Below are 11,185 nucleotides of genomic sequence, written 5' to 3'. Positions count from 1 at the left end.
TACTGTCTTTCTTAGCTTCAGGCACCAGAGTTGCCAGTTACCTCTTGTCTAACCTTAGCTCCACTCTGTTCCCCTCCCAACTTATCCAAGCTCCTTTTTAAAGGCATAATACCTTAATTGCTATTTCCAAAACAACCCAAAATTCAGGCAGAAGTTTTTTTTTTTTTTTTTTTTTTTCCCTCAGCCCTCTGGTGGAACACTCTCTCTCTGGTTCTCACATCCAGTATTTGTTTAACTAGATTTCTAGAATTTTTTTTTAAACCAAGGTCATCATGACTCTTGAACTTAAGAGTGGGGGGAGAAATGGCATTTGTTAGTTATTTAGCCCTTTCTACATGTCGGCCATTCTTCGGTTTTCCATGTCATCTCATCCAGTTGCCTAATAATCCATTAGGTGGTCAATACTATCCTCTTAATATACAAGAAAACACTGAGCCTCAGAGGAGTTAAATAATTTGCCCACGATCACACAGCTGCTATGTGGTAAACTGAAAACCCTGGTTCCAAAGTCATACTTCTTCCTCTATACATGTTATATCTGTAACCTCAAATCTTTCTGATTTGTCTTGAAAGGCTTCTCACACGTTTCTTACTCTTCTGCCCTGCTCCCTCTTCTTATGCGGGTTCTCCCATCAGACATCACCGTCCACACACTGGGTTCTGGTTCCATCTTCTACCCTCACAAAAAAGTCATTTTCCCCACCTCCTTTCCTTTCTTGAGAAATGGTTGGCCCAATGTAAATGTACGTTTATATGTATGATCATTCTATTTACATTTGCCAAGCAACTACATTTGCATATCTCTTTTCCACAGCCACTACTGCAGAATGTTAAAGAAGGCAAGAGTCCTGAGCGGAGGGCTAAGGGAGTATTTTTTTTGTTGTTGCAGATCTGGTCTTATTTAAATGCATTTACATTGTCACATATCATCCCATTAGCAAATAGCAGGACCCTAGGGAAATGGGACAAAAGACAGACCAGCTTTGGTAGGGTAAGTGGAACCCTTGCATAAGGCAGGTCCTAGATGAGGGGGCAACACAGCCACTGGAGGTAGAGCTGGGGTGGAAATCACAAAAGAGCTTTGGGAGCCCTAGGACACAGAGAGAGAAGAGAGCCAAGGTGGTGAGCACATTGTTTGAAAAAATGAATAGTGGGCTTCACATCATTATCAGTCTGGCTCTGAAAATACCATTACCATGAACTTATCTCTAAAAACAAATAAAAGAGAATTGGAGAAAATATAATTGGAACAGGATCCTTCTAGGAGAGGTCATTGGTCACAGAGGACCTGGGGCACTCACTGAATCTGATGAGGCTGCATACACAGAGATGGTGTCTATGAAATATCATGGATCTAGCATAGCAGATATAATTTACCGGGTTTCTCACACCACTTAGGCCTGGCGTCTACACTGGTCAGGCAAACACAAAAGAGAACTCTGCTCATATTATTGAGGGTTCTAGGGAAGATCTATTTTGTGGAGCTTGCACTCTCCAAGAAAATGCTAGCTCTTAAGATTTATTTTTCCTGGTTGTCACCAGACCCTCCCCATCTTAGATAAAGCTTGTGGGCTTTAAGACATAAACAATACAACAAATGCACTTATAAGTCTCATAATTTGACTTTAGGTGTAAGTGCTATGTTTGAATGACAAGTGTGAGAGAGGTTTTTGAAATGTAATTTGAAAACATTGATGGGTTACGTTGTGCATATATGGCCTAGGCATGAATGCCTGGCTGCTCTCAATAAAAGCCATAACTATATACAGTTTATAGCCCCACCAAAAATAACACTTTGGCTCTTTTCCTGGGACTGCCTGACATAAACACACACACACACACACACACACACACACACACACACTCTCTCTCTCTCTCTCTCTCTCTCTCTCTCTCTCTGGTCTGAGCCACTACTGTGAATACTGCCACAGTCCCCCTTTGTGTCCACCCAGATCCATTTACCCATGGGTGCAGCTATCCCTAGCTGCTATATGTTGGCTAGATATCAACTCACAGCTCCGTTCTCTGCAGAACTGCCTTTGGTTAAGTAGGATCATCACCAACTCTAAGACTACCCTCTCCCACCAACTCCAGAGATACAAAACCCGGAGTCTTGCCTTAGGAAGGTCATGTTTTATATGTAATTTGTGCTTCAAAGCATCCATGAGGGATCGGAACTGTGATTGGAGGAGAACATATTCTTGTTTAGCCTTTCCCCTTTCCCCATCCTGCTTCCCTTACACCCCTTCCCCCAAAAGCACACCTCCAAAAATGTGTGTGTATGTACATACATATATATACATATACACAAACACAGTGGAATATTATTCAGCCATGAGAAGGGAAGACATCCTGTCATTTGCAACAACATGGATGGAACTTTGAGGGCATTATGCTAAATGAAACAAGCTAGACAGGGAAAGACAAATATCGTATGTTCTCAGCAATATGTGGAATCTAAAAAAGCTGAACTCATAGAAACAGAAAGTAGAATGGTGCTTTCCACAGCCTGATGGGTGAGGGGAAAGGGGACATGTGGGTCAAAGAGTGCAAACTTCCAGTCAGCTCTGGGGATCTAATATATAGAATTGTGTTTATAAATAACAATACTATATGCATGAAAGTTGCTAAGGTAGTAGATCTTAGGCATTCACACCATCAAAAAAAAAAAAAGGTTATTATGTTATAAGACAGAGGTGTTAGCTAACACTACAGTGGTAATTCTACTATAATATATGTGTATCAAATCAACATGTGTACACCTTGAACTTATGCAATATGTTATTTATCTCTCAATAAACTAGAAAAAAAAATCATTTGAAAAGAATCTGCATTTCAGCCTCTGCTTCTAAGGAACACCACTGGTGGCATTGCTCTCCTGTCCTTGAGTGGACGAAGCTATTCTGGAGCCCTTGCCTGGGCAACACCCAATACGTCTCCAAACCCACTCAGCCTTCCCATCCTCATTCAGCTGGATGCCCTGTGAGCGGGGTGAAGTCACCTGCACTCTGCCCTAAGGGGCACACCCACTGAGGACCCAGGAGGAAACTGGCCCTCCTCTAACTTTATCAGGTCTCTGTTCTCTGTCGAATGAAGAGTCTGCTCTTGAGTTCACCTTCAGAGTTAGGAAATGAGTTGTGACCGGACTAAAGCACAGCTACTCCTGCTCCTGAGTCAGGGAGAGTCCACAGGGAAAAGCAGAGTTCTCAAGTCGGCGCGGGACGGAGGCCAAGCCCAGCCCGAATCATCTGTACCCAACGCTAAACTGTTCTGACATCTCTTTGAACAACTCCCCCTAGAGCAGGCAGCTGGGAAAGGGGTGGCGAGCTACTCCTTTCCATTAGCAGGTCTCCCCGTGGCCTTTCTCCTGTGAGCCAGGTGATAAGAACACGACTCGGGCAGAACGCTGGGGAAGGGGATGCTGGCCAACATCAGACACGTATTTATTGAGTTCCACGTGCTCAGGAAGTAACACTCCTTGCTTCCCCTCTCGAGTTTAGAAAAAGAAAATTTCTAAAACAGATAAGTGAAGATCAAAATATCTTCATATCTGATAAGGTACATAGAATACAAAGCCTTCCCCACAACGGTAGCCAACACCTCACCCCTGAACCGTACAACTTAGGGACTGGCGAGGACACTGTGCGTGACAACCTCAGGCCTCTCGTGAAATTTCCGACTCAGTGACGAGCAGAGAACGCCGCTCCATCTCTATAGGAAGGCAGGTCTGAAAGTGAGAAGGAAAGAGGCTGAGTAAAGCTTCTTCACCCAAAGTTACTAATGAAAGGAATCATTGCCCCTCCTGGGGAGGAAAGAGGGAGGCATGGGGAAAGTGTTACTCCATCGGTGGTTTGGAATCTTTCAGTCATTACTAAATTACCGGGGGCCAGAGGGGAATATTTAAAACCGTGGGGGTATACAACCAACACTTAGTGGGTAAGAGTGAGCATCAACACCCTATAATGCGAAGGACTGTGCCAGACGATAAAGAACATTCCACCCCAAAATGCCCCCTCCATGGCCCAAAGAAGTCCCTTTATGCGGAAACACAAGGCAAAGAACTTGGGGTTCTCTCCACCCCCGTGCACCCACCCACACTATTGCTCACCTAAAGATTCCATCTCTCACCGGAGTCCATCAGGGAGGGGCAACACCAGTTTCACAGCCTTGGAAAACCCAGGAGACACGGACCCTGCAGAGCCAGGCGTTGTTCCTGCACTTTGTAGAGCTCCTGACTCCAGAATCAGAGCAGTAGCCAGGCGGCCTGCGACCTTTCCTGAGAGAGGAGCACAATACAGAGGCACAGCTTGGCCAGCTGCAGGTCATTTCTGCTAAAAGCCGCCCATGGACTACCTGGGAGTTCCCGCCTCCCTTTCTTCCATTCCCTTTTCTTGAGAACTGCAGTTCTTCTCTGTAAGGTTAATTGCTTGCCTGTCATTGTGTCCAGGAGTCTCTCTGTCAGCTCCCTCTGCTTAAGGACCAAAGGTGTCAGAGGGAGAATTTCTACTAAATGCTACTCACACATCCACCTCCTTGCTCCTTTTCTGCCTTCAAAAGAGACTAGTGTTCCCTCAGCATTGGTCATTAGAGGGCTTGGGCTGGAAGCGAGTATTCCCTGAATAGTTAGTTGCTCAGTCATCTACTTCTGCAGGCATTACTGTGTCTGGCCATATTAACAGGGTTATAAATATGTCTAGTAGGAGTCTGAAGTTTAGAATTGATGAGTGTGATTGGCAAACTGCTCAAATAAACATGCTTATTATTAAAGCCGTGAGAGGGACGAAATGACATGCCGAGAGCTCACACACATCATTTTCACCTTCATTTCCTAATCTTACCTACTTCTATTTCATGCCACATGAAAAATGGATGGGGAGCTACTTGCTATTTTTGATGAGTTTCTCTTTAAGTATTCTTCCCCCATTCGCTTTTCAATGCGAGTGACATCAGAGTCCTCAGAACCACTCATACCAGGCCAGCCAGACCAGTTACAAAAACAAAACCAGCGCCCGTGGTCCAGAAGAAATGGAGGCTCCATTTCTTCACGGAAAGAAATAATAGGGGCTCACGAAGTCAGCCAGCCAAACTAGGAGGGCTCCGTACATCCAGCCTTTTCCTGCAACTCAGTAATTGAACAAGACATCAGCAGATGAAAGTTTGTAGATAAAAATAATTATGGAAACCAATTGGTTTCATATTTATTTTCATGACCGGTTTGGAGAGCCTTCTGGAAATGGTCTCTATGTCTGGCTCTTGTGTTTCATAATATCCACATTTTACAACACCAGACACTCATTCTTATCCTGGAAATTTTAGCCAAACGTTTTAAGATTATTTGCTACTCAAGACAAGATTGTGTACATATTTCATAAAAAGGCCTAATAATAATCACAATACAGCTAATAACTCTGACCATTTAAGATATCCCTGGCAGTATTCTGAGCTCTTTAGAGAAATTGATTCATTTACTCCTCATAGGAGTATGTCTGTTATACAGATGAGGAAATTGAGGCAAGAGGGCAGATTAGTAATGTGTTAGCAAGTGGCAGAACATGAATTCCATCTCTGGGAGACTGGCTATAGGGCCCTAACATTTAGCCAAGGCACTAGCACTTCTGATGTTTACGTTCACCAACATCCTATTATAAACCAGGAAATAGAATCACATAACATTAGGGCCCTTCTAAAGGAACTAGTTCAATTGTCTCTATCTCAAATGCCTACATAAATGGGCAAGTAACATCTGCAGATAAACCCTACAAGGTACAGGGAGGACTGTCAATTACAGAGTGTGAGAGCAGCCCAATATGTTTTTTGTTTTTAATTTTTGCTTAAAAAAAAAAAATCCTTTGGCCGAATTCTGCCAGCTGGCTGCAAATACAGGAGCCCTGGTCCTAGTCCAGAATTTTGTAGACAGTGAAACTATAGCCCAGAGAGGGAAAGTGGTTTGCACAAGGTCACACATAAACAGTGACAGAAGCAAAGCTAGAATTTGTGGCTTATGATCCAACTCCTTTTTGCCTATACCACACCAAATCCTTCTCTACCCCCTACTTCTCCATCCTTCCTGCCCCCACTCCCGCCCAGGTCTCAACTCTCTTATGTGCAAGCAGTAAGGCTTTTATTCTATTTGCAAAGTAAATAGAGCTGAGATACAGATTACTCTCAAGCATCGAAGCTTTTATCCAATATAAACAGAATCAAGGTAACTTGTTCCCTCTCACTTCTCTGCCACACATACACACAGGCTCTGCGCCAGCCCTAGCATAATTAGCAGAAGGCAAATAGAACTCAGGTATCCTGGCCAAACTGGGGAACACTGTACACTTCCAATACAAGCAAGGAGATGTGTCTAACTATTCCACCCTCCTTCTCTTTTCCCATTGCCCCTCCAGTGAAAATAGAGATTAGATTGTACTTGTGAGCTACATCACAGAGGAAAGAGCAGAAGACGGGGAGTCAGCTAGGCGGCCTGGGTTCTCTCAGAGCCTCCCTGAGTCCCAGTTTATCTACAGTGATGTGAGAATTAAATGGATTAATAGAAAAGAAAGCTCTGAAAAATGGTACATTATCAAGGTCCCTATTCTCTATGTTGGAGAATGTATCTCTATGTCTAATCAAAGAGAAGACACACACACACACACACACACACACACACACACACACACACAAAACCTCATATATTCATAATTATGAAAAGCAATACACATGGTTGGGAAGTTATATTTTTATAACAATAAAGCTGCCATTATTCAATTACTCTTTTTTAGAACTAACTCATCCTAGAGAATAATATTAGGTGCTCTAGCAAATTTGGTGTAACTTTGACAAAAGCAAATCTTCATTTTCTGAGTGTGAATTGATTTAATCTTTCATAATAGCCAAAAGTCTTACAGAAATCCAAGGAATAAAATTGAAAAATAAACCTGGGACACGCGTTTTGGGTATGGGAGTCAGGGTGGTGTAAAAAAAATGGCTCGAGATTCTGCATCGGAACATCTGGGTTAGCTCTCTGCTCAAACACCAGTCCTATGGCTTAAATAAATCTATACCTGTTTTCAGGCTCAATTTCCTCATCTGTAAAATGGAAATGATGACAATTCTTCCATAGAATTTTTATGAAGATCAAGAGACAATATATGTGAAAGTGTTCTCTAGGCCATAAAGTCAAAATGTCAATTTTTAAAAGTTTGTTTTTTTGATAAAAGATGATAAGTAAATTAAATCTAAAGGCAGCTCCTATAATGGAACTTAAAATTCCATTGTAATGGGACCATAAAGAATAACATTATCGTAGAGCTCCTGAGGAGACTCCTTTAAATAACCAGTCTCCTACCTATACATTTTATTCATTCAGTCCGTCAACAAATGTTCTTTGAGTACCCGGAAGGGCCAAACTCTGTTAACCTAAGGGAATACCAAGTCTAAAAGTTTACAATGGAATGTAACTAGACATCTAGCATTTACTTTTCATTCATTTCATTACCTTTCAGTTAGAGCCAGCATAAATAGTGACAATGTAGAACACCTTTAGAAGATTCGAAGCTCCTAAGTGTCTGCAAAATGCTTGGCAAAATAAAAGGTGCCCCCATAATGCATTGCTAAAGGAGAAAACAAACAGGCGTGTGGGTGAAGGAGGACCATGAAGATGGTGGAATAAAGGGCACAGGGGGAAAGTCCCAGAAAAAAAAAAAAAAGAGAAGGTGAAAGTAGGTTGGAAGTGTCCCCTACAGCTCAGGAGTACCCCCTTACCAAAAGCTACCCACCTTTTTTCCTCCAGCTGTTCCCTAGTGTTACAACCCAGATGGGAGCGGCCATTGTATCATGTAGAGGAGCTGCCATTTTGTAGCCTGTGGAGGAACATGCAGAAGACCTGCGTGGCTTCGGCCCTGTCGGTTTCCCTCTATGTCTCCATTTTCTCACCTATAAAATAAAGGACTTCAGCCGATGACCATCAAGGCCCATGTCAGCATATAGGATGGCAGCACGGTGACCTGAAGGAGTTAATTCATCTTGCAGACTATTTCTAACCTTACATCACCAAAGGTGAGGCAGAATATAAGGAGATGAGAAGACAAAGCCGCCCATCATTTGCCTTTAATCTGTTTTCTTAATTTTCTTCCTAAGGAAAGTCACAGCTCCAATCAGCCCTCTAATCAATGGCTGCACTACTCCTGCACAAATGAGCTAGATTTATTAAACGAGTCTTCTCTTCGATGGAAATGGGCTCCCTGCTGGGGCTGTAAATACAGGCTAAGATTGACTGCTCTCAGAATAGGTAAAGCTGTAAAGAAACTGAGAGCAGGCGAGTGATGAGCAAGGGCGTACCCAAGACCTCCGTATGACTGCCCCACCACCATGACCATGAATCGACGGTCACTAGTGGCGACCCGGACATTTGCATGTCATTTAGGCTTATCTTGGGCCCAGTAACCAGTAGTGACTCACAAGCAAGTATTCTCTGTTACTTCCCTACACACCCTAGGAAAAGAAGCTCACCCAAAAACAGACTAAAGGGGACACTCTTCCAAGTGGAGAACCTCACAGAACCCAAGAGTTTACAGGTTTTCAGAGCTGGAAAGATGCTTTGAGGATAATGTACAGCCACAGGTTGAGGGGGTGTTCTCTGAAAGGACCATGATATTTCTGAATCATTGATAGCCAGAAGCAGAGGAAATTAATATTTCAATGCTGTAAGAAATTATTCATATTAAATAAAAATTAAATATGTACATATTCATATTTGGGGGCCAAGAGCTCGTTGTTGATAGAAAGTGGACGCTTTCTTAAACTTCTGGTTATATACAGAAGAAACCAACAAAAATGTTTGGGATAAGGAAACCTCAATTTTCTACAAAATAATGTCAAGCTCTGCCTTCATTGTGGGTATATTTGTATTTCTGGAAATACAACTATGTTTCCTGGGTGGAGGGAAAGTTACGATAGAGACATAGATTTCTCGTTTGTTTCCCCTTGAAACCTCAGAGACATCTGAGAGTCCTGGACCTCAGTGTGGAACATGGGCAAAGACTCCCATGTTGTAGGCAGGTACCTGGCCCTGGTAACATGATGGAAGGACAGACAGAGAGACAGACAGACAGATGGAGACAGAGACAGACAGAGAAAGCCAGGTGAGAGTCATGTGCTATAGACAATTGAAGCCAAGTTGCTTAGTATCTATTTTTAAATTTTCTGTTCTCAGTTATAATTTCCTTCTGTTACCTTCAAACCTCAGTTTTGTTCAACATGTCAGCCTGAGAAAGAGCAGTTGGAAACAAACCAGTTACAAGATGGTAAGAAGAATCAACATAGCAGAGATCCAGAGCAAAGCAGATGTGGAGATGATGAGAACCAACCAGGGTGGATGTGTGGAATATGGAAACATTCCTCAGAGGGGAGATGGTCCAAGGCTTGACTTTTCAGTTAGTTGGGAAAGGGGCTGGTGCTGATTCCTAGTGATAAAAGGAAGGCTGGAGAACCTCTGGAAGCTGAAGGCCTCAGGGCCATCTGGATTCTATAAGAAACAAAGTCCAGAGGGCATCATTAAGTGACTTGCCCAGGGTCACATAGCTAGTTAGTGACAGAGATAAATTCAGACGGAGACTTTGTGACACTTCATCTTGAGTTCTCTGTAACCCTAGACTCAACCACATTTCTCCCCACCTTACAAAGCACAGCCAAACTTTACATCACTGGTGCTTAACCACCCAGAGGGGGATGGGGGCCAGGAGGAAGAGGGCAGAAAGGAGGGGGACAGGGGAGTCATGCTGCGTTTAGAGTGGTACTTTTTAGTGTTGTTCACCTTTCTCTGGACCTGCTTCTACTTTTTGAGACTTACAGCCTGTTGGAGTTGGAAGATCAGTTAACCCCTTCATGTTCACAGATAAGAAAAACTTCTTAGGCAGTGAAAATGATTTGCCTAAAATTACTAGCAACTAATAGGCAAAGCATGTTTGAAAGCAGAGAACAAGAGCAGCAATGGCAAAATATGGAGGGAGAAAAAAAGGCTTACTTACCCTAGTAAGCCCGTAGCTCAACTCCAAGAAGTGGTTTGGAGAATAACCCACGTACGTCTTCCTGTCCTCCCTTCTCCACAAGGCTTTCCTATCTATGCCAGCTGTCTACTCCTTCCTTCCTGAACCTCTAAAATAACCAGAGTGAAAAAATACAGCATCTTCCTAGTCTTGAGTCTATTCTATCTTACACAGCCCTAGTTTACCTCAAGTGAGTTGTATTACTCCAACATCCCAGCTCCTTCAGGATTCCAAAAAGTATACGTATCACATGCTCCTTTTTTATAAAATGTCTCACACAATTTAGAATAAGCAATTCATGCTTAGTAAACACCTGCTTGTTGTTACCCTTTGATAAAACTTGCAAACATTCTCACGGTACAAATATTTAAATCACTCAGAGAAAATTTTAAAGGCTGGAAAATGAAACTCAGTTTTCTAATCTGAAAAATGGAGAGGGAGAGATTCGATGGCATCTTACCATTATTATTATTATTATTTTTTAAATCTGGGATGTGTCATTTTGTGAACAAAATTTAGCCTTTGTATTGACAGACCACAATTTGCATAGGACATTCTCATACTGTGAGGCTTTCTCCCTTTTTCCCTGCCATCTCCTCTCTCATTCCACAGAAAACCTTACGAAAGTCTTGTGGAGCTGAGGGCTCAGGGCGTAACCAAGGCCTTGAAGGACTCCAGCAGTGGCACAGGCAAAAATTTTCCTGAGGCCTGTGAACAATGACTACTTTTTATTGCCTTTACATTTGTTTTTGTTCCAATTGAAATTCTGAGTCTGAAAGTGAGAAATGGGGGTTCTGAGTGCATTTGCAGCTATGGCTGCTGTCAGAGCACAAGAGTTGTGTTGCCTCCTGAGATGGAGAACAATCGGAGTTTGTGCAGGAAGCAGAAAGCGTTTCCCAGGCAGGTGAGAACGTGGAGGGCTGTGTCAGCTGCTCACTCTTCCCAGCATCTCCTCCTCAAAATCTACCAGCTAATTTCCTTCTTTGTGTCCGTGTATGACTAAAATGTAACTTGTAATATAAAATGCTACCTGAAGTCCCGAGGTAAGACTTATTTGTGGAAGCTTGAATTTTAAGTTGTCTCCTCTCCTCATTACAGAACATTCCAGGAAGTTGAGGGGAGGAGGCGAGGACCCATGCAGACAGTCTTCT

General features: G+C 42.8%; 1 long non-coding RNA gene across 1 annotated transcript; it reads right to left on the bottom strand.

The window, feature by feature from the left end:
* Positions 1–2,420: 2,420 nt before the first annotated feature.
* Positions 2,421–10,078, bottom strand: LOC107513499. Its single transcript, XR_001597554.2, has 4 exons — positions 10,017–10,078; positions 7,767–7,923; positions 4,109–4,276; positions 2,421–3,727 (listed from the first exon to the last, which is right to left on the bottom strand). It is a non-coding gene; the product is annotated as an uncharacterized LOC107513499 (long non-coding RNA).
* Positions 10,079–11,185: the final 1,107 nt, after the last annotated feature.

This window comes from Rousettus aegyptiacus, unplaced genomic scaffold (assembly GCF_014176215.1).
Source record: "Rousettus aegyptiacus isolate mRouAeg1 unplaced genomic scaffold, mRouAeg1.p scaffold_m13_p_17, whole genome shotgun sequence".
Taxonomy (NCBI): domain Eukaryota; kingdom Metazoa; phylum Chordata; class Mammalia; order Chiroptera; family Pteropodidae; genus Rousettus; species Rousettus aegyptiacus.
This window is presented reverse-complemented; position numbering and strand designations above follow the sequence as displayed.